The sequence below is a fragment of the Oncorhynchus clarkii genome, chromosome 2 (genome assembly GCF_045791955.1).
Source record: "Oncorhynchus clarkii lewisi isolate Uvic-CL-2024 chromosome 2, UVic_Ocla_1.0, whole genome shotgun sequence".
In the NCBI taxonomy this organism is placed as follows: Eukaryota; Metazoa; Chordata; class Actinopteri; order Salmoniformes; family Salmonidae; genus Oncorhynchus; species Oncorhynchus clarkii.
Window position 1 is genome coordinate 89,183,059 of NC_092148.1, and position 22,882 is coordinate 89,205,940.

The window sequence follows — 22,882 nt, forward strand, 5'->3', positions numbered from 1 at the left end:
AACATACAGATAGCTTTATCCCTTCAGGTATATAACCTTCGATCAAAGTTTCTCTTGTTTCCTCCCCGCAAGAAATGGACACAATATTTCTTCCACAGTAACGTCAGCCACTACAGCTCCCAAAAGCGAAGGCCGTGGTTAAAACTTAAATTCAGATGACAAAACGTGAAACATTTGGTTTGCTATTCAGTCAATATGATCGATAATAACAAATAACATATTCTAAAGATTCCAAGAATTTGATGAAGACAATCGGTTCTTTAATTAACAAGTGCAAAATCTACTCGAGGTTGGGGCATCATTACCCTTCCTGCTGCTAGACCGAAACAAAGACGCTACCTGCCAGCGCTAGTCAGTGTTGCCACCTCCTCAGTAAGGAAAGCAGCTATTGGCTGTCTTTTTAGTGATTTTTTTGGCTGTCCTAAAAGTCCCTGAATGACGTCATCGCCTAATTTGCATAATTTGCCATGTGCATGTAATTGTGATGGACTCTGTAGGAGAGAGGAATAACGTCGTGGGAGAAACAAAAAAGTGAGTTTAAAAAAACACCCTAAATATGTTTAGAACTACAAATTACATTTCTTCTTTCGATTCTTGTTTTTTTTTATGTCACAATTCCAACCCTCCTCCTTTATCCGGGCTTGGGACCGGCAGAGTTACTTCGTTTTATTTCTTTCTTTCTTAATTTGGTTAGGTTTTTAACCTTATGGTCCACTTAGGAGCCTACAACAAGTCACAGTAAAACATGACAATTTTTAACCATTACTTTTTATTTGTATACAATCTACATTAACAATCTAAATGGACCAAAAAGAGACAATAGAAAAATCTGTCAATGGCAATGTGAGAAAATGATGGTAACTAGTCTGGCCCTAGTTCAGGTTTAAATTATTATTATTTTTTTTAAATGTAAGCCAGGGCGGGATCAGCCAGCGGCGGCTTCCCGCATGCGCGATTCATTTGCTGTCTGGATGAGGAGGGGTGAACATCTCCTGCTCTGACTGCAGCTGGGAGGGACTGCTGTGCGAGGACTGGGCCGCCTGTGAGTGCTTTGGTATGGGGGCCCACGGCAGTACCCGCTGCTCGTTGAGAAGCGCAAGAACGATGCGTGCTTTCACGTCAGTCTCCAACAGTCTCCAATAACACCAGAAAAAGTCGCTAGATTTGTCGCTAGTCGCTTTTTTGTTGGCTACACTGCTGCTAGTATGTTCAAGTAACGTAACTTTATACCTGAAAAGAGTGAGCTGCAGCCCTCACAGACCGTTAGGTACTTTGAAGACCATGTGGCCTGTTACATTTGATAACACACACTATCCCCTTTTAAACTGGCTCATTTAAATCTAGATGGAAAAATCATTTAGTTGTTTATCCATAACATTTTAAATGAATCTGCCTGATGTTTTTTCTGGATAATTTTGTCCATCTTCAATGAACGGTTGTTTAGTTCTTACAAATAATTTTTGAGAATGTGAGAATATCCTGGACATATGGCTTCGTGAACACAGAAGCCTGCCTTCCCCGACTTCAAACCAGAGACAGAGACGATATGAAATGAGATTTCATAAAAATATACATAATAAAATCAAAAGATTCAAGTTTAATTCATCTCAATAAAATGTTATTTTTATATAATTTCTCAATCATACATGTACATGATCCTACATGTCGAAAATACATAGTTTCTTAGTTTATATATTTGTACCGTTGTGCTAATTAAGTGTCTCTCTCTCTCTCTCTCTCTCTCTCTCTCTCTCTCTCTCTCTCTCAGGACAATGTTGAGTGTTGTTTATTATCATCCTTGGTGGTCAGTGCTGTACAGGGCGGTAGAAGGGATCCAGTCCATTCTGCGTAGTGTGTTGGAACATGTACAGGCCTCAGTCTACAGACTCTTCCAGATCACAGTCCCTGATCTTAGCGTTGTCTCTGACCTCATCGAATGTATATGTCTTCAGTATCACTCCGTTTCTGAAAACGGTGTGAAGCAGATCCTGGGGAAAGAAGAGCGGGAGAAAACTTGACCTTTTAAAAAATATATATATATATATATATATATATATATATATATATATATATATATATATATATTTAACCAGGCGAATCAATTAATTAAGAACTTTACAATGACAGCCTACTAGGGAACAGTGTGTAAAACTGCCTTGTTCAGAGGGCAGAACAATAGATTATGTTACTGGCCCAACGCTCTAACCACTATTGCTGCCCCAATATGACTTTTAAAAGAACTCCATATTAGTCCCAATATTTATTTCTGTTCAAGCCTCAGAGAGTAATAAAAATACTTATATCTATGATTTTAGGACTACGACTTGTTTAAATGACTTACTGGACCGTTTTCCTCCAGGCTCCCCTTCCCTTCTTCCAGTGTCACAAAGTCTCCTGTTGGTGTTCTGTGGAGCGACAGACGACCCTTCTTTGATCTTTTGTTAGGGTCAGCAACAGGGTCCTTGAACACATTCAGCTGTAATCAAAAGAACATAAATACAACAGTGGTCACCAGATCACTTCCCGAGTCCAGATCACTTCCCGAGTCCAGATCACTTCCCGAGTCCAGATCACTTCCCGAGTCCAGATCACTTCCTGAGTCCAGATCACTTTCTCAGTCCAGAGTCAAAATGCCGAGATCTACCTTTCAGATTTTTCTTCTTCTATCTAGTCAGGTTTTAAAAGTTTACAAATTTCACAGTATTAAGTTTTCTGTAGGTTTCTTTTACGCCTGCTACGTTACTGCTGACACGGTCATCTGAGCCATCCGATCTGTTGTGATTACATCATGTAGGTCTGATATCTGATCTGATCTTTCTGTCTGATCTGTCTGTCAAGGTCTCTCTCTCTCTCTCCTGTGAAAAATGGGCCATGGCACAAGCCAGGGTTTCTTCATTTCTCTCCCACTGACCATGTTTAGAATAATGCCTTGTAATGCTTTGTAACTTAATTTAATTTTACAACGTGAATGATAACAGTGAATTATATTTTATTAAATACACTTGTATATAGAATTCCATTCTTATGACCATTCATTGACCTTAGTCAGCTAAATGTATTAATACATGATTTAAGGCTAGTGTTCTTGCATGTTGCTATTTATCTTATGGAGTCAGATCGTTCATATTGATAGTCTAATTGCTTAGTGTTTATTACAGATCGCCATGTGATGTGTATATATAACATGCTTACATATAAGATATTGCCCACTACAATAGTAATAATTATTCGCCTACCTCCTCATGCATTTTGCACACAATGTATATAGACTCTCTTTTTTTTCCTACTGTGTTATTGACTTGTTAATTGTTTACTCCATGTGTAACTCTGTGTTGTCTGTTCACACTGCTATGCTTTATCTTGGCCAGGTCGCAGTTGTAAATGAGAACTTGTTCTCAACTGGCCTACCTGGTTAAATAAAGGTGAAATAAAAATAAAAATAAAATAATGAATTACAGTGTTATTACACAGGGATTAGAGCAGCTTTATATAAAGTATTAACAGACTTGGGCTCTTTCCCAATTCATCTTTCCTCTCCTCCTCTCTCCTAGCCTCCTCGAAAAAGTATTAGATGAGAAGGACCGAGGGGAGGGACCCTGGATCCTCTCCTCCAATGCTTTTTCAGAAGGAAGCAAGGAGAGAGGAAACAAGGAATTGAGAACAGATGAATTGAGAAAGAGACATGAATTCACAACAATGTCCTCTCATGAAAATGACTGGATGTTCACTGACTCACCCCCAGTCCGTTGGTCACCACAAAGCTACACTTGAAGCAGCAGCTGAGCAGGTCCCGGGTCAGTTTTTGGAGTAGAGCACCGCCCGACCCAAAGCCCACGTTCTCTATACTCCACCTGTGTTTCTTCATCCCCGCCACGATCTGAAAACGACAGAACACCCGAGGGGTGAGTTCCAAGGTCATTTTACTGAACCAAGCCTTACTAATGCTGTTCATTTAAGAGCAGTGGATGGAATCCATTCCGATCTTAGCCGGAAAAACCTGGAGTGGTTCAAAGCTTCCATCAAGTGAGTCACACAACGGATTCAACTAATCCTAGTCTCTCCAGTCAATATTTTTATTAGTTGAATCAAGTGTGTGGCTGACTTGTTACAATGAGACTGGTTACAATGAGACTGGTTACAATGAGACTGGTTACAATGAGACTGGTTACAATGAGACTGGTTACAATGAGACTGGTTACATTGAGACTGGTTACAATGAGACTGGTTACATTGAGACTGGTTACAATGAGACTGGTTACAATGAGACTGGTTACAATGAGACTGGTTACAATGAGACTGGTTACATTGAGACTGGTTACAATGAGACTTGTTACAATGAGACTGGTTACAATGAGACTGGTTACAATGAGACTGGTTACAATGAGACTGGTTACATTGAGACTGGTTACAATGAGACTGGTTACAATGAGACTGGTTACAATGAGACTGGTTACAATGAGACTGGTTACAATGAGACTGGTTACATTGAGACTGGTTACATTGAGACTGGTTACAATGAGACTGGTTACAATGAGACTGGTTACATTGAGACTGGTTACATTCGACTGGTTACAATGAGACTGGTTACAATGAGACTGGTTACATTGAGACTGGTTACATTGAGACTGGTTACAATGATTGCAATGAGACTGGTTACAATGAGACTGGTTACAATGAGACTAGTTTACAATAAAACCTTCGATTCCATAAGATTGGACACCAGTGGGTAAGAAGTTAAGAAGGTAGGAGGATCAGGTAGGCGGGTGAGTACACTGAACCTACCTCCTGCAGAGTGTTGATGTCCACACCATCGCCCTGGATGACTCGGATGTAGGGATGACATTGTATCCTTTGCTGTTCTCTGTGGTGCAAGACTCCTACCTAAAATTGTCCAACACCTTGGAATCGGCAAGATGGTGAGGTGAGAGCATGTTCACCATTGTTCTCTGTTCTTTTTAAAGATTTGAATGTATTTATAATGAGCTGTAGTCAGAAGACTAACATCATACTGGTCCTACACAGTGTCAGTGATACTGCCAGTGAGACTCATCCCCTTTCTCCATTAGAACCAGAGGGAAAAAACGAGGCCAAAAACTGCACTAAACAGAACCATGACTGGTGGTTCATCCATGTGTTTCCACCACCAATGGACTGTTGTAAAACTACTAACGCTAGGTGATGATTTATCTATCCTTCTTTACCTTGAGGACAGTATCTAATGGGTCTCCTGAGTCTGGCCTGATGACCAAGGGTGCGTCAGCGCTGCGGGACTCGATGAGGCTCCTGAGGTCCTCTCCCCATATCTTCTCACAGGCGTTGTAGATATCGTAGCTGTCGCTGACGATGGACACGGGCACGTTGGGGAACTGCCTCACAATGTGCTCAAAGGCATCTTTCTCGTGGTCCTTACCCCAGGCGGTGATGGTGCTGGTAATAATATATTTATTCGTAGGTAAGCAATACAGTATATTTGGTAGAGCAAGAAATCACAAAAACCAAAGCATGACTTAAATGGGTTTAAAATAAACACAGAGGAACAGTAGTACAATACAAAACCCAGAAGAGGGAGCTAGATATCGTGCTTTGAAAATGATAGTGAGAGTAGATGAATGAATTCATTAAAAAGTTAAACTGACTTGTTGACGGCCATGTACATACAAAATCAGTCAATTTTCTACAGTGCGATTGCTTGCTTTAGCTCTAATCTGTGCTCAATGTGCTCTACCCGCCGTGTCTACCTGTGTGTCTGTGTTACCTGTGCTCTGCGGCTGGCACAGAGAAGCCGGGCACAGGGTCTTTGGTGCCGTAGTACTTCTTAATGACACAGATACCAGCCACCGTGTCTGTGCCTTTAAAGTTCACCAGGTGGGCAGATGCTCCGATGCCAGCAGTCTGAAACCAGACAAAAACCATCACGTGACGGGAACAACTACATAGTACGGCTGTGTACTAGTGGTGTATGTATAGAAGATGAGAAACTGAACAGGTTTTTTGATTACAAAGGGCGTGTTTGTAAATTCACTATGGAGTGGCAGAGTGTGCTTAGAGTGCGCTCTGGGCGTTCGTAAACTCAAGAGTGTTGTCAGATTGTCTATTAGTAAATTCAGAGCGTTTTGCTTTCGGAGCGTTCAGAGCACCCACTGGACGCTCTGGTCGAGGAGTAGGGTTGATCCGAGCGTTCTGAACTCACAACGGCAGTCAAGCACCCAAGCTAACTGGCTAACGTTGGCTAGCTTTCTAGCTACTTCCAGACACATAATGAGAGAACACCTCACTCTGACCATTTTACTCTCCCTAGCAGAGCTGGTTAGGCTGTTCATGTTGTCTCGTGCGTTGGTGACTGTAACTGTGCTGCTGGCAACAATTTAATCACATTTTTGACAGGGTAACACCGGTCATATTCAATGGGTGTTGCGCGTTCAAAAATGTATCTGTTATTTTGGGGTGGCAGATAGCCTAGTGGTTAGAGCGTGGGCCAGTAACCGAAAGGTTGCTGTGGTTCAATCCCCGAGCTGATAGAGGTCAAAGTATCTTCTTCTGCCCCTGAACAAGGCAATTAACCCACTGTTCCCAGTAGGCCGTCATTGTAAATAAGAATTTGTTCTTAACTGACTTGCCTAATTAAATAAAGGTTATATTTAAAATAAAATATAATTCTGCAATTTTGAATGGGAGTGGATAGAGAGAGGGTATTTATGAACGCACCCAAAGAGTTTTTGAGAAGAGGAAGGTTTCCTAAACTGGGTCCAAGACCTAGGTGAACTTTTTTTTATTTTTTTTTCCCCAAACACTCACAGCTGATTCAAATAATCAAAGCCCAGGTCTAAGTTTGGGAAACCTTGGCATAGAGTAGTGTTTCTTAAACTTTTACTCTGGAGCCCCGAGACATTTTACAATTTTTGTTTTAGCCCTGAATTATCCCACCTGACGTACCTAGTCAAGAGCTTGATGAATAGATCAAATACATGGACAGGTTTGGGAGAGGGCCTTTGTTTTGACCCAGGTTGACCTGTTACGCTAAGCTATCCATGTATGTTGTATGCACAGTATGATGAATCCAACACTATTATCATAATTATCGTCCATTACAGTAAGTACCTCTTGAGATGAGACTCCCCTGTAGCCAAAGTCATGCAGCTTATACTCCAGTTTGTCCTGGTTCCCTGATGTTCCAGTAGATACCTGGCTAGGATCTTCTTCTGCTCTCTGGAGTTAGTAGCTACTGTGATGGGGTACCAGATCTGCACCAGGATTGTCTGTTAGGAAGAGAAGAAGAGAGGTTAGCGGTGTAAACGATCTGATAGAGAAGAAGAAGAGAGGAGAACAATCTGGTAGAGGAGAAGAAGAGAGGAAGTTAGCGGTGTAAACGATCTGGTAGAGAAGGAGAAGAAGAGAGGAAGTTAGCGGTGTAAACGATCTGGTAGAGAAGGAGAAGAAGAGAGGGGGTTAGTGGTGTAAACGATCTGGTAGAGAAGGAGAAGAAGAGAGGAAGTTAGCGGTGTAAACGATCTGGTAGAGAAGGAGAAGAAGAGAGGGGGTTAGTGGTGTAAACGATCTGGTAGAGAAGGAGAAGAAGAGAGGGGGTTAGTGGTGTAAACGATCTGGTAGAGAAGGAGAAGAAGAGAGGGGGTTAGTGGTGTAGACGATTATCGTAGAGAAGGAGAAGAAGAGAGGGGGTTAGTGGTGTAAACGATCTGGTAGAGAAGGAGAAGAAGAGAGGGGGTTAGTGGTGTAAACGATCTGGTAGAGAAGGAGAAGAAGAGAGGGGGTTAGTGGTGTAAACGATGGGTGAAGAAAGAGAGAAGGGGCGGCACCTTGTGGTTAGTGTTGGACTAGTAACCGAAAGGTTGCAAGTTCAAATCCCCGAGCTGACAAGGTACAAATCTGTCGTTCTGGCCCTGAACAGGCAGTTAACCCACTGTTCCTAGGCTGTGATTGAAAATAAGATTTTGTTCTTAACTGACTTGCCTAGTTCAATGAAGAAGAGAAGAAGAGAGGTTAGCAGTGTAAACGGTCTGGTAGAGAGGAGCTGGTTAGTACCAGCATGGTCTGAGAGAGGAAGTGAGGAAGTGAGGAAAGCGTTAGTGATGCTGGGTCTCTTTAGTACATCATGGACATGAATCAGCGCTACCTACTATACAACAAGTAAACGATGTGGACCATACTGCGGATATAAGCAAGAATTTAAAATTAAACAAGTTCACACGCACAAAATGCATATCAGCTAATTAAAATTGTTGATTTATTTGCATGTGACATAAATTGACATTTTAGCTGGTCTCATCAGATAAAATGGCACGGTAGGCCTTTGCTAACCTCACCGGCTGGCAGTGATTACATCCTGACACAACTTCTGCAGCCAATTAAAATCGTTGGACGCAGTTGGACGCGTCCTTAACATACCTCAGTCCAACAGCACGTTCTGATCATCAGAGCAACGTGTATTTGACTGACTGGTCAAATTGTTCCCTTTGTGAAGTTCATAGACCATGTAATTGTCACAGATTGTGGCAAGGGTTCGAATCTCAGATGAGCCCTCCCACCCCACCCTTTGAAATGTAGAAATGTGTGTGTTGGAAAGGCACGTAGCCTACAGCCAACAGCTTGAAAATGAAAAAGGAATTGAATTACATCCTTGCACACAAACACACTGCTATTGCCTGCATTATTATAATAATCCACTTTCTCACATGCGTTTTGAATCGAGCATCAAGGACCGGCATTAAACAGTTTTTTCCTAAAAAAAAAAAAAAGAAGCTTGATACAAGGTGGGCTCGAAATCACGGTTAAAAAACACTATATACACTATATAGGTTCAGAAATGTTGTGAAATAGCACAGTTACAAATAGAAATCAAACTGGATGGACATCAGATATAGAGGAAGGAATAAAAACAAACTAAATATAACTATTGTAAAATAGACTGTCTGTAACATGTGTAAAATATGTATAAACTGAAGGTAGAAGCCTAAGTGTTATTGTTTATTAGTTTACTCCAATTGGGGGAGGGGTGGTAGGGTCTGCGGGGAATAATAATGTTTTTATTTCATTTTAAAGTGTGTATATATGTACACTACCGTTGAAAAGTTTGGGGTCACTTAGAAATGTCCTTGTTTTTGAAAGAAAAGCACATTTTTGGCCATTAAAATAACATCAAATTCATCAGAAATACAGTGTAGACATTGTTAATGTTGTCAATGACTATTGTAGCTGGAAACGGCTGATTTTCAATGGAATATCTACATAGGGCGTACAGAGGCCCATTATCAGCAACCCTCACTCCTGTGTTCCAATGGCACGTTGTGTTAGCTTATCCAAGTGTATCATTTTAAAAGGCTAATTGATCATTAGAAAACCATTTTGCAATTATGTTAGCACAGCTGAAAACTGTTGTGCTGATTAAAGAAGCAATTTAGACTAGTTGAGTATCTGGAGCATCAGCATTTGTGGGTTCGATTACAGGCTCAAAATGGCCAGAAACAAGACCTTTTTTAAAAACTCGTCAGTCTAGTCTTGTTCTGAGAAATGAAGGTGAGAAATTGCCAAGAAACTGAAGATCTCGTACAACGCTGTGTACTACTCCCTTCACAAACAGACGCCTCACAAGTCCTCAACTAGCAGCTTTATTAAAGAGTACCCACAAAACACCAGGTGACTCTGGGATGCTGGCCTTCTAGGCAAGAGTTCCTCTGTCCAGTGTCTGTTTGCCCATCTTAATCTTTTATTTTTATTGGCCAGTCTGAGATATGTCTATTTCTTTGCAACTCTGCCTAGAAGGCCAGCGTGTGTGTGTGTGTGTGTGTGTGTGTGTGTGTGTGTGTGTGTGTGTGTGTATTTACCCCAAAAATATATGGGGGATTGGAAATGGAGGTCGGTAGGCCTTGTGAATGTTGACCTGTTTAAAGGTCTTACATCGGCTGCGGAGAGCGTGATCACACAGTCTTCCGGAACAGCTGGTGCTCTCATGCATGTTTCAGTGTTATTTGCCTTGAAGCGAGCATAGAAGTAGTTTCGCTTGTCTGGTAGGCTCGTGTCACTGGGAAGCTCTCGGCTGTGCTTCCCTTTGTAGTCTGTAATGGTTTGCAAGCCCTGCCATATCCGACGAGCATCGGAGCCGGTGTAGTACGATTCAATCTTAGCCCTGTATTAACGCTTTGCCTGTTTGATGGTTCGTCGGAGGGCATAGTGGGATTTCTTATAAACTCTAGCCTTTAGCTCAGTGCGGATGATGCCTGTTATCCATGGCTTCTGGTTGGAGTATGTACGTGCGGTCACTGTGGGGACGACGTCATCGATGCACTTATTGATGAAGCCTATGACTGATGTGGTGTACTCCTCAATGCCATCAGAGGAATCCCGGAACATGTTCCAGTCTGTGATGGCAAAACAGTCCTGTTGTTTAGCATCTGCTTCCTCTGACCACTTTTTTTTATTGATCTGGTCACTGGTGCTTCCTGCTTCAAGTAGCCTAGTAAATTATGCATCAGTGCAATATTGCCACACAACATTTTGTTACAGACCCAATGGTAAAACCTTGAATTTGTAGGTTACAAATATTTTAAGAAATGCCATTGGTTGGTGGATTGAAAATCCATTATCTTTGATAGGCTGAAGCAGATGTTGTGCCAGGATGTAATCACTGTCACTTGGTGAGGTTACATGCAAGTGAATCGTCTATTTTAAATTGGTGGATACTTTAAATGCGTGCTTATGTTTGAAGTATGGCCCCAGGCTCTTTTAGAAACCATGCATCTTATTGTTGTTGTTATTAAGGAGCCTCTGCCCTGACACTTTCTACCACGAGCAAGATATAAATAGACAACAATGCGCAAAGCATCTGTTCAAATTACGTTTGTATCCTAAGGACATGTGGCAGATATAATAACAGTGCTGAAGCATGACTCAACGATGCTATGGTAATGTCATAGTGAAAAGGGGGGTTTAGGCACCGACTAGAGGCCTGATCCCAGATCTGTTTGCGCCCTCTTGCCAACTCCTATGGTCACTGTCGCATGAGGAGTTGGCAAGACAGCAAAGACAGATCTGAGACCAGCCATATAAAATTCAATTCAAGGGGCTTTAACGGCATGGGAAACATATGTTAACATTGCCAAAGCAAGTGAAATAGATAATAAACAAAAGTGAAATAAACAATCAAACATTTCTAACTAACCTCTACCCAGTTGGTGAGCCAGTAGCATTCTGGGTCAGTACTCTCCACGGTGAAGAGGACATTACCTCTGGGGATCACACTACCCTCGGGAACAGCCTTGATTTCAATGGGCAGGTGGCCGTCATACTTCTGAAACACAAAAACTCAGGGATCCGTACTGTAGCATGATTAGACCACAGAATAATAAGATGGTTTTGGGTTATGATAGAGTACGAACATTTATAAGCAGAGTCCTTAAAAATTAAAAACTGGAAATCTAAACTATTAACAAAAATATGACATCTAGCTCCTTTAAAATGCAATACACACAAAAAACCCTCTGCTGCCCTTATACCTCCAGTATGTACTCCCAGCCCTTTTCGTTGAACACATCATCCTGAAAGTGTTCACGGTAAACTTCCTTTGCTTCTGTGATCTTCTGTGGAGTCACCACTTTCCCTGGGAAGGTGAGAGATGACAGATATGGGAGGTCGACACATTAAGGATGTGGGAAAGATGGAAAACGTGGAATTGTGCGTGGAAGCTGGGACCCCAAAAAATTTAAGTTAATAATAAGACATTATAAATTGTAAAAGTAATGTACTAGGTGTTGTACTAGGTGTGTACTAGTGTTGTACTAGGTGTGTACTAGGTGTATATTAGTGTTGTACTAGGTGTGTAGTAGTGGCGTTCTAGCGACGTTCTAATGGCGTTCTAGTTTCGTTCTAGTGGCGTTCTAGTGGCGTTCTAGTTTCGTTCTAGTGGCGTTCTAATGGCGTTCTAGTGGCGTTCTAGTTTCGTTCTAATGATGTTCTAGTGGCGTTCTAGTGGCGTTCTAATGGCGTTCTAGTGGCATTCTAGTTTCGTTCTAATGATCTAATGGCGTTCTAGTTTTGTTCTAGTGGCGTTCTAATGGCGTTCTAGTGGCATTCTAGTGGCATTCTAATGGCGTTCTAGTGATGTTCTAATGGCGTTCTAGTTTCGTTCTAGTGGCGTTCTAGTGGCATTCTAATGGCGTTCTAGTGGCGTTCTAATGGCGTTCTAGTGACGTTCTAGTGGCGTTCTAGTGGCGTTCTAGTGACATTCTAATGGCGTTCTAGTGGCGTTCTAGTGGCATTCTAATGGCGTTCTAGTGATGTTCTAATGGCGTTCTAGTTTCGTTCTAGTGGCGTTCTAGTAGCATTCTAATGGCATTCTAGTGGCATTCTAATGGCGTTCTAGTGGCGTTCTAATGGCGTTCTAGTGACGTTCTAATGGCGTTCTAGTGGCGTTCTAGTGACATTCTAATGGCGTTCTAGTGGCGTTCTACTGACATTCTAATGGCGTTCTAGTGATGTTCTAATGGCGTTCTAGTTTTGTTCTAGTGACGTTCTAATGGCGTTCTAGTTTCGTTCTAGTGACATTCTAATGGCGTTCTAGTGGCGTTCTAGTGACATTCTAATGGCGTTCTAGTGGCGTTCTAATGGCGTTCTAGTTTCGTTCTAGTGGCGTTCTAATGGCGTTCTAGGTGCTGCTCTTTTTCATGGTCCTTCGAGCCAAATGGTGAATTTAGTAATAATAAAAATGATATTTGTCTTACCTTTCAGATACTTATGAAGGATATACTGAAGTCCATAAAATACAGTTTTATCATATTTCACTTTCTGAATCTTAGTGGATTCAGTTTTCTTTGCCCGACACTCGAAGTAGGAGTAAACCTTGGTGGTGTTGGGAGGGTACTGCTTGTAATGTGTGACCTGAAATGAGATTATACAAATACAGTTAATGACAATTATAAACGGGTGGTTGGAGCCCTGAATGCTGATTGGCTGACAGACGTGGTATTCCAGACCGTATACCACATATATGACAAAACACTGCTCTAATTACATTGGTAACCAGTTTATAATAGCAATAAGGCACCTCTGGGGGTTTGTGGTATATGGCCAATATACCATGGCCATGGGCTGTATCCAGGCACTCCACGTTGCGTCGTGCATAAGGACCCTTAGCCGTGGCATTTTGGCCACATAACACACCCCCTCGGGCCTTATTGCTTAATTATACCACAGCGTTGTTGAATACTAATTTCTGATTGGCTAGAAAAGCATTCTAGAATGGACATTAAAACCAGATAACAGAACAGTTGGAAAAATATATCGGGACACCTTGCAATCATGACGCAATATGCACCTACACATGCAGACCATACTTGCTACAAAGTTACAGAAAGCTAAACCAACAACCACACAAACTGAAATAGGATACATTGTACATTGTAAACACAGGATTGTAAACACAATGATGAAGAATGGGGCTCCCGAGTGGCACAGCGGTCTAAGACACTGCATCTCAGTGCTAGAGGCGTCATTGCAGTCCCTGGTTTGAATCCAGGCTACATCACATCCAGCTGTGTTTGAGAGTCCCATAGGGTAGCACACAATTGGCCGGGGTAGGCCGTCATTGTAAAGAATAATTTGTTCTTAACTGAATTGCCTAGTTAAATTAAATAGAACGACTGGGTTGCATCTCTAGTGATGAAAAGTATGATTTAGCCTATAAAAAAATACAAAAATGTTTTCTTTGGTAACTGTGGTATAAGCGGGATAAACACCTCCGTTCTGTACATTACCTTGGAAATATGTACTCTGCAAAAGGACGAGGCGGACGTCGTCCGTTATTTCCAAGGTAATTTGACAATACTGAAACTTCATGGTCTCACACCCATTTAACATCAAGTGTCCCTACAATCTGCTTTACATTCTGTAGAAATGTACAGTCAGAAGAAGACATGCAGATATCTGTACAGGTGTATAATAAACAGGAAGCGGATAAGTCATATTTGCTACTGAGATTGTTTGGGGTCTTGTCATCAAAAATCTGCAGTTTCCAGAAAAATAACTTTACTGTTGGTTAAATAAACTGGTAAAGATGATGTTATGATATTTGTTTTATTAAATAACCCATCCTACTCTTCCTCTGCATGCTCTGTGCTCGTGACCTTTGATATCACTGGCACCAACTGTCCTATCCTTCTCTTCACCCTGACGAATTTAAACTCTAAATGTCACCCAGTTTACACCCGGTCTCTGACCTACTCTGACCTACTCTGCTCCTGCTCTGACTGAGTACTGTCAAAACAAATGCATTAAACAAACGCAAGACAGGAACTAAAAATTATTGACAACATGACCATTCTTGTTGGTGAAGTCTATGTGATAGAACAGATGTAGGATCTTAATTTGATCACCCAGTTGTTGCAGGAAATTTGGAAATGAAAACTTCTAGTGTATATTCAATGTTTATAAAAAGGCTTCTAAAGGCTTGTAATTTCCACTTGAAAAATTCAGACTTGATTTGCCCTAATTAAAAATGTATCAACCCCTACTAAATTGTCCATTAACTATAATCTACACAATAATTCACATTTCCTGTTGCTGCATGATTATTTTCCTGCTGTGAGAAAATGATTAATAACAAACTGTCTGCGCGCTATTTATAATATATATAGTCAGAGATGTTCTCTCCAAAACGAATTGTTTCTGACCAGCAGCTCCAAAAGCAACAGCATTTATTGTAAATGAGGTGAACTGTGGAGACCATTGTGTTCACATATTAAAGGAGAAGTTTCCTTTTATACAATTTTTTTTTGTTTTCTTATAGAAAGGCCCAGACACCTTTTTTTGTGATTTGAAATGTTTTTAAGAAACTTACAACCAAACAGCAAATCACTTCCTCATCCTTGTTGTGTGGTGTGGGGACCCCACGAAAAAAACATGCTCCAAAAAACCCAAATACGTCCTTTTAGCAAATCACTTCCTCATCCTTGTTGTGTAGTGTGGGGACCCCACGGAAAACACTCCAAAACACCCAAATACGTCCTTTTAACAACAGCAAGGTCTTCAGATGTTGTACACATGGAACTTTATCCGCAATGTTATATTCCCTTTTGCCCAACACGTTTCCCCTATCCAGCTGTTCCATTCACAGTGTAGCCTGCTGCTACAGGTAACTGCCAAAATAACGGAAACAACTACATAAGTGTCTTAATAGAACGTTGGGCCACCACCACAAGCCGCCAGAACAGCTTCAATGTGCTTCCTGTGTGAAAGCACTCCATTCTTTCAATATACTCTGTATTCTTCATTTACTCAAGTGTTTCCTTTATTTTGGCAGAAATATAAAAGAACAATGGACGGGGAGAGGTAATTTGCTCGTGTCTAAACAAAAATGGAATATAACGTTGCGGATCAAGTTGGGAAGGACAAAATGTCTGCATCGCAATACTGAGAGCTTTGTCTGTTCTAAAATGACGTTGTTTTTGGAGCCTTTTTTCATGTTTTTTTTTTGCGGCGGCTTCAATAGTACACAACGAGGATGAGGAATTGATTTGCTGTCTGGACACGTCTCCTTTAATCCCTTCAAAAAAGTACAAGAGCTTCTTTCAGGAGTCACAGTAGTTTGAGTAGTTTATATTAATAAGCCTGTTGCCAAGCCAACTTCTATCTGACGGGCATCAATAAAAAGTGTTTGTTTTGGAAATAAACTTCTCATTAAGGCACTCCCAGTTTGTAACGTCTGGCAGCTCTAAAACAAAACAACTCAACAGTACCGTCAGCATATCAGGCCTTGAAATCCAAGGGCTGATTAAATCCTTGTACTCAAATGGCAACAAGTCTAAACGGATATTGAATAATCTATCTGAGCATATGGTTCATCAACTATAACAATTCTAGCCAACATCAGGTCATACCAATTAGCGGTCGACCGATTATGATTTTTCAACGCCGATACCGATTATTGGAGGACCCAAAAAAAAGCCGATACCGATTAATCGGCTGATTTGTTTTTTGTATTTGTAATAATGACAATTACAACAATACTGAATGAACACTTATTTTAACTTAATATAATACATCAATAAAATCAATTTAGCCTAAAATAAATAATGAAACATGTTCAATTTGGTTTAAATAATACAAAAACAAAGTGTTGGAGAAGAAAGTAAAAGTGCAATATGTGCCATGTAAGAAAGCTAACGTTTCAGTTCCTTGCTCAGAACATGAGAACATATGAAAGCTGGTGGTTCCTTTTAACATGAGTCTTCAATATTCCCAGGTAAGAAGTTTTAGGTTGTAGTTATTATAGGAATTATAGGACTATTTCTCTCTATAACATTTGTATTTCATATACCTTTGACTATTGGATGTTCTTATAGGCACTTTAGTATTGCCAGTGTAACAGTATAGCTTCCGTCGCTCTCCTCGCTCCTCCCTGGGCTCGAACCAGGAAGACATCGACAACAGCCACCCTCGAAGCAGCGTTACCCATGCAGAACAAGGGGAACAACTACTCCAAGTCTCAGAGCGAGTGATGTTTGAAACGCTATTAGCGCGCACCCCGCTAACTAGCTAGCCATTTCACATCGGTTACACCAGCCTAATCTTGGGAGTTGATAGGCTTGAAGTCATAAACAGCTGCTGGCAAACGCACAAAAGTGCTGTTTGAATGAATGCTTACGAGCCTGCTGGTGCCTACCATCGCTCAGTCAGACTACTCTATCAAATCATAGACTAAATTATAGCATGATAACACACAGAAATACGAGCCTTAGGTCATTAATATGGTCGAATCCGGAAACTATCATCTCTAAAACAAGACGTTTATTCTTTCAGTGAAATACGGAACCGTTCCGTATTTTATCTAACGGGTGGCATCCATCAGTCTAAATATTCCTGTTACATTGCACAACCTTCAATGTTATGTCATAATTACGCAAAATTCTGGCAAATTAGGCAGCCCAAACTGTTGCACATACACTGACTCTGCGTGCAATGAACGCAAGAGAAGTGACACAATTTCACCTGGTTAATATTGCCTGCTAACCTGTATTTCTTTTAGCTAACTATGCAGGTTTAAAAATATATACTTCTGTGTATTGATTTTAAGAAAGGCATTGATGTTTATGGTTAGGTACACATTGGAGCAACGATACGCACCACATCGATTATATGCAACGCAGGACACGCTAGATAAACTAGTAATATCATCAACCATGTGTAGTTAACTAGTGATTATGATTGATTGATTGTTTTTTATAAAATAAGTTTAATGCTAGCTAGCAACTTACCTTGGCTTACTGCATTCGCGTAACAGGCAGTCTCCTCGTGGAGTGCAATGTAATCAGGTGGTTAGAGCGTTAGACTAGTTAACTGTAAGGTTGCAAGATTGAATCCCCCGAGCTGACAAGGTAAAAATCTGTCGTTCTGCCCCTGAACGAGGCAGTCATTGAAAATAAGAATGTGTTCTTTAACTGCTTAGTTAAACAAAGATTAAATAAAGGTGTCCAAAAATACCGATTTCTGATTGTTATGAAAACTTGAAATCGGCCATTCCGATTAATCGGTCGACCTCTAATACCAATGTATCCCCATATCTATAAGCTATAGGCTGGGTGTGGTTCCTGCTTGTACTGTGATTTATTACACTGGTGCATCTGCAGACGGATCCTTTTACTTTTAGTTTTTACATTTATTTATTTAACCTTTATTTAACCTTTATTTAACCAGGCAAGTCATTCTTATTTACAATGACGGCCTAGGAACAGTGGATTAACTGCCTTGTTCAGGGGCAGAACGACAGATTTGTACCTTGTCAGCTCGGGGGTTTGAACTCGCAACCTTCCGGTCACTAGTCCAACGCTCTAACCACTAGGCTACTAGGCTACAGTTGTGTAAAACACTGAAGTAAAAATACTTGAAAGTACCATTTAGGTGTTTTTGGGGGGTATCTGTACTTTACTTGACTATTTATATTTTTGACAACTTTTACATTTACTTCACTACATTCCTAAAGGAAATGATGTACTTTTTACTCCGTACATTTTCCCCGACACTCAAAAGTATGCGTTACATTTTGAATGCTTAGCAGGACAGGAAAATGGTCTAATTCACACACTTATCAAGAGAACATCCCTGGTCGTCCCTACTGCCTCTGATCTGGCGGACTCACTAAACACATGATTCATTTGTAAATAATGTCTAAGTGCTTCCCCTGTCTATCCGTAAAAAAAAGAAACATGTAATATAAGGAATTTTACATTATTTATACTTTTCCTTTTGATACTTAAGTATATTTTAGCAATAACATTTACTTTTGATAATTAAGTATATTTAAAGCCAAATACTTATAGAATTTTACTCAAGTAGTAATTCACTGGGTGCCTTTCACTTTTACTTGAGTCATTTTCTATTAAGGTGTCTTTACCTTTACTTTCCACCACGGATGACATTAATTAAACGTACTAATTCCACTATGTTAAAAGACATGGCAAGAAAAACACTAAAGAATATATATTTTTTTAAACACACAGATAAAATGTTGATCTGAGCTGGGTTCAATGACTCATTGCGGCTTGAAATGTTCATGTTTCACTGTAAACAGAAAGCTATAGGAATTACTTTCATTTTCATTTCTGATGAAGAGATACCATTATTTTAAACTTTCAATATAATGGGCTCTTATAATATTATTCAGACTTCAGGTGACCATAGAAGGCGACCATAGAACTCAGATATAATACTGTAGCTATTGTAACGTAATAGCAAGAAAGTGTATGTTTATCATAGACGATTTGGCTTAGCTGGCTGTTCTTGCATTATACCTTCAAATATATTACAATCAATTAGAACCACCACACACTTAAAACATAATTTCACGAAACATAATCCTAGGTACTGTCGCTAACTAGTGCGTAAACCCAGTGTATAATGTCACTCACCTTGTATGAATCTGTAGCCAGCAGGAAATTGAAGTCTCCGTGCTCCATGTTCCCCTCGTGATTGTAAAATCTGATTGCTGAAGGGCGGGGACACTAAGCCACGCGCTGTCGAATCTAAAGTACAAAACAGAGATGAAGAGGCGAAGCGAGAGGGTTGACTCCGCCTAAAATCGGTCCGCTCGTAAATAAACATTAAGCATACCAAGTGAGGAGTTATTGTATTGGGGGCAATGAGATATAGTCGAATTTGGTCAAACTAAAAGTGGATTTCTAGTTTGATACGTTAGGCTTAATTTGATCGAATATAAACTCCATTGCGCCTAGGTTTCGAATGTACTGAGTTGTGACCCGTTGTTCACATGCTTATCTGCCCTCTCATTGGCAAAACATTTCCCACCTGATCTCGTCTCCTCCCGCCTTCCTTTCGCCTTTGCAGATATGTGTTTCCATTGTTAGAGCGGTCCGTCGACCATCTTGTCAATATAATTGGGACTCTTTGGTACAACATGGTACAAATACATGGAGGTAGACTACGTATTTAGGAATGTTGGGGACACACGTAACAAGGATTCTTGCCTATTATCCAGGCTGGCCTCAGAGCTAAGATATTGTACTTATTGTGTCCCTTTGTTTTTCTCACATAATGTTAAGGACATACAGTGGCGACCCATCATTCAGGGAAGGTGGGGCAGAGCTAAATATGTATATATATATATATATATATATATATATTCGGGAGTGTTTCCTGTTTTGCATGATATTTTGACATTACTACGTGTCACATATCAGTTTGCAAACAATGTAAAAAAAAAAAAAATTGCATTAATAAATCTGCATACAAACTTAGTCTCTTTTTTGCTTTCTTGAGTAAGGCAGCTACAAAATGCAGGTGTTTCAGCCTAGCTCAGTGCTTTCTGTGTTGCTGGGGCAGCCAGCGGAAAATAAATATTGTCATATGAAGTACTCATCGACTATTGGACATAAACATTACACAACAAGCTAGAAATCACAAATTCAACAATAGGTGGCTAACTGCAAGCATTGCAATGCAATCACTAGCCTGCTATTCAGTGGAGTGGATGTGTGGTCCCAAGTCTGGGTTTAAGGGTCTCTTTTCCAAGTTTAATAGGATAAACATTCAACATTTGCCATGATGTCAATCCAGCATGACTTCTGCCGTCCTCAAAACAACTGGAAACTCAGAACTGGAAATCTGACTTCAGTGAGTTCAAGACATCTGGGAACTCAGAACTGGAAATCTGACTTCAGTGAGTTCAAGACATCTGGGAACTCAGAACTGGAAAATCTGACTTCAGTGAGTTCAAGACAACTGGGAACTTGGAAAAAAAAACTAGCGCTGACTGGGAAAATACGTTTTGAACGGTCATCCAACTCGAAATTGCAAGTAGGGAACTCAGGCCTCTTTTCTCGGCTATGTTTTTTTCCCCAAGTTCCCATTTGTCTTGATAACACCATAAATCCTGAGAATGCCAGACTATGATGACAAAGTACAAAGTTTGATGACAAAATTTACCCACAATGGACCGCCGTGCAGCACAAGCAAAACATGGCGAGTCCAGAATGTAATATGCCAGGGAGATATGTATACTGTAGCCAAGAAAGTAATATTAAGTGTATGTTGTGTAATAAGCTGTTAGTAGCCCATGTGCCTCACCCTAATAATTAGGTCCCTTTTCCGCTCTTAATTTCGACTACTGTTCTGACTTGGTGGTGCACATGTAGCCTATAGCCTGTTTTAAGGAAACGTAATCATCAAATATTGTAAGAGCTTTCATTGTCTGCTTATATGCCCCCTTTACTTATCCTGCAGTTCTGACTTGGTGTACAGGGAGAATACTGTAAGAACGGTCCAAGTTCTTTTTTTTTTTTTATTTCACCTTTATTTAACCAGGTAGGCTAGTTGAGAACAAGTTCTCATTTGCAACTGCGACCTGAATTCTGTCGCTGTACATTTCAAAAAGTGCTGAACAAATAGTTATATTGACTACTGTACGGCCGGCCGTCTTAGCTCGCTCATTAATGTGTTAATCGAAATTACGGATTGCCTCTCATCCACCTATTGTCCCATTCTTCCATAGTTTGTACATCTCAATTGTCAGTAGAAACCACATTTGTTTAAGCAAGTCAGCCATATCAGCTATGTGTTTTTAAAGGCAGTAAATGAGCCTGAATTAACTGTTTCACTGCCAGACAAAGCTCTGCTGATAACCAGGAGTAGCAGTGGTAAGGTTTTAGGACTGATGTGTTTGGACTCTGCTGTTGGGACAGCTTTATGTAGGTGTAACCGATGTGAAATAGCTAGCTAGTTAGCGGTGATGCACGCTAATAACGAGGACCTGAGCCCTAGGACCATGCCTCAGGACTACCTGGCATGATGACTCCTTGCCGTCCCCAGTTCACCTGGCCGTGCTAATGCTCCAGTTTCAATTGTCCTGCCTGCGGCTATGGAACCCTGACCTGTTCACCGGACGTGCTACCTGTCCCAGACCTGCTGTTTTCAACTCTCTAGAGACAGCAGGAGCGGTAGAGATACTCTTAATGATCGGCTATGAAAAGCTAAATGACATTTACTCCCAATGTGCTGACTTGTTGCACCCTCGACAACTACTGTGATTATTACTATTTGACCAGTCATTTATGGTCATCTATGAACATTTGAACATCTTGGCCATGTTCTGTTCTAATGTTGGTCATCTATGAACATTTGAACATCTTGGCCATGTTCTGTTATAATCTCCACCCAGCACAGCCAGAAGAGGACTGGCCACCCCTCATTGCCTGGTTCCTCTCTAGGTTTCTTCCTAGGTTTTGGCCTTTCTAGGGAGTTTTTCCTAGCCACCGTGCTTCTACACCTGCATTGCTTGCTGTTTGGGGTTTTCGGTTCAGCACTTTGAGATATCAGCTGATGTAAGAAGGGCTATATAAATAAATTGGATTTGATTTGATCAGTATAGGGAGCAAACAGAGACCAGGGCAGTACAGGGAGCAAACACTAGTGTAAACCTAGCTGAAGGAACAGTGGAAGTTACTGTATTTGAGCCCGTTAAGGGTGTCTAAGTGAGCTCAGGACAATATTTATTTGTAACTTTTATTTAACTAGGCAAGTCAGTTAAGAACAAATTCGTATTTACAATGACGGCCTACCAGAAGGCAAAAGGCCTCCTGCTGGTACAGGGGCTGGGATTAAATTTACAAATACAAATATAGGACAAAGCACACATCACAACAAGAGAGGACAGTCAGTCACTTCACCACCACCTAAATGGTAAATATTTTCTTAACTTCTTGAACTGCACTGTTGGTTAAGGGCTTGTAAAGTAAGCATTTCACGATAAAGTCTACACTTGTTGTATTCGGCGCATGTGATAAATAGTTTGATTTGAGAGAGACCATAACACTACATAAAGAGAGACCTAAGACAACATAGCATGGTAGAAACACAACATGACAACATAGAATGGTAGCAACACCACATGACAACAACATGGTAGCAACACAACATGGTAGCAGCACAAAACATGGTACAAACATTATTGGGCACAGACAACAGCACAAAGGGCAAGAAGGTAGAGACAACAATACAGCATGAGAAGCAGCCACAACTGTCAGTAAGAGAGTGTCCATGATTGAGTCTTTGAATGAAGAGATGGAGATAAAACTGTCCAGTTTGAGTGTTTGTTGCAGCTCGTTCCAGTCTCTAGCTGCAGCGAACTGAAAAGAGGAGCGACCGAGAGATGTGTGTGCTTTGGGGACCTTTAACAGAATGTGACTGGCAGAACGGGTGTTGTATGTGGAGGATGAGAGCTGTAGTAGGTATCTCAGATAGGGGGGAGTGAGGCCTAAGAGGGTTTTATAAATAAGCATCAACCAGTGGGTCTTGCGCCGGGTATACAGAGATGACCAGTTTACAGAGGAGTATAGAGTGCAGTGATGTGTCCTATAAGGAGCAT

General features: G+C 40.8%; 1 pseudogene; it reads right to left on the reverse strand.

Annotated features, from left to right (window-relative positions):
- Positions 1-1,746: 1,746 nt before the first annotated feature.
- Positions 1,747-19,122, reverse strand: LOC139383140 (nicotinamide phosphoribosyltransferase-like; annotated as a pseudogene).
- Between the last annotated feature and the right edge of the window lie 3,760 nt (positions 19,123-22,882).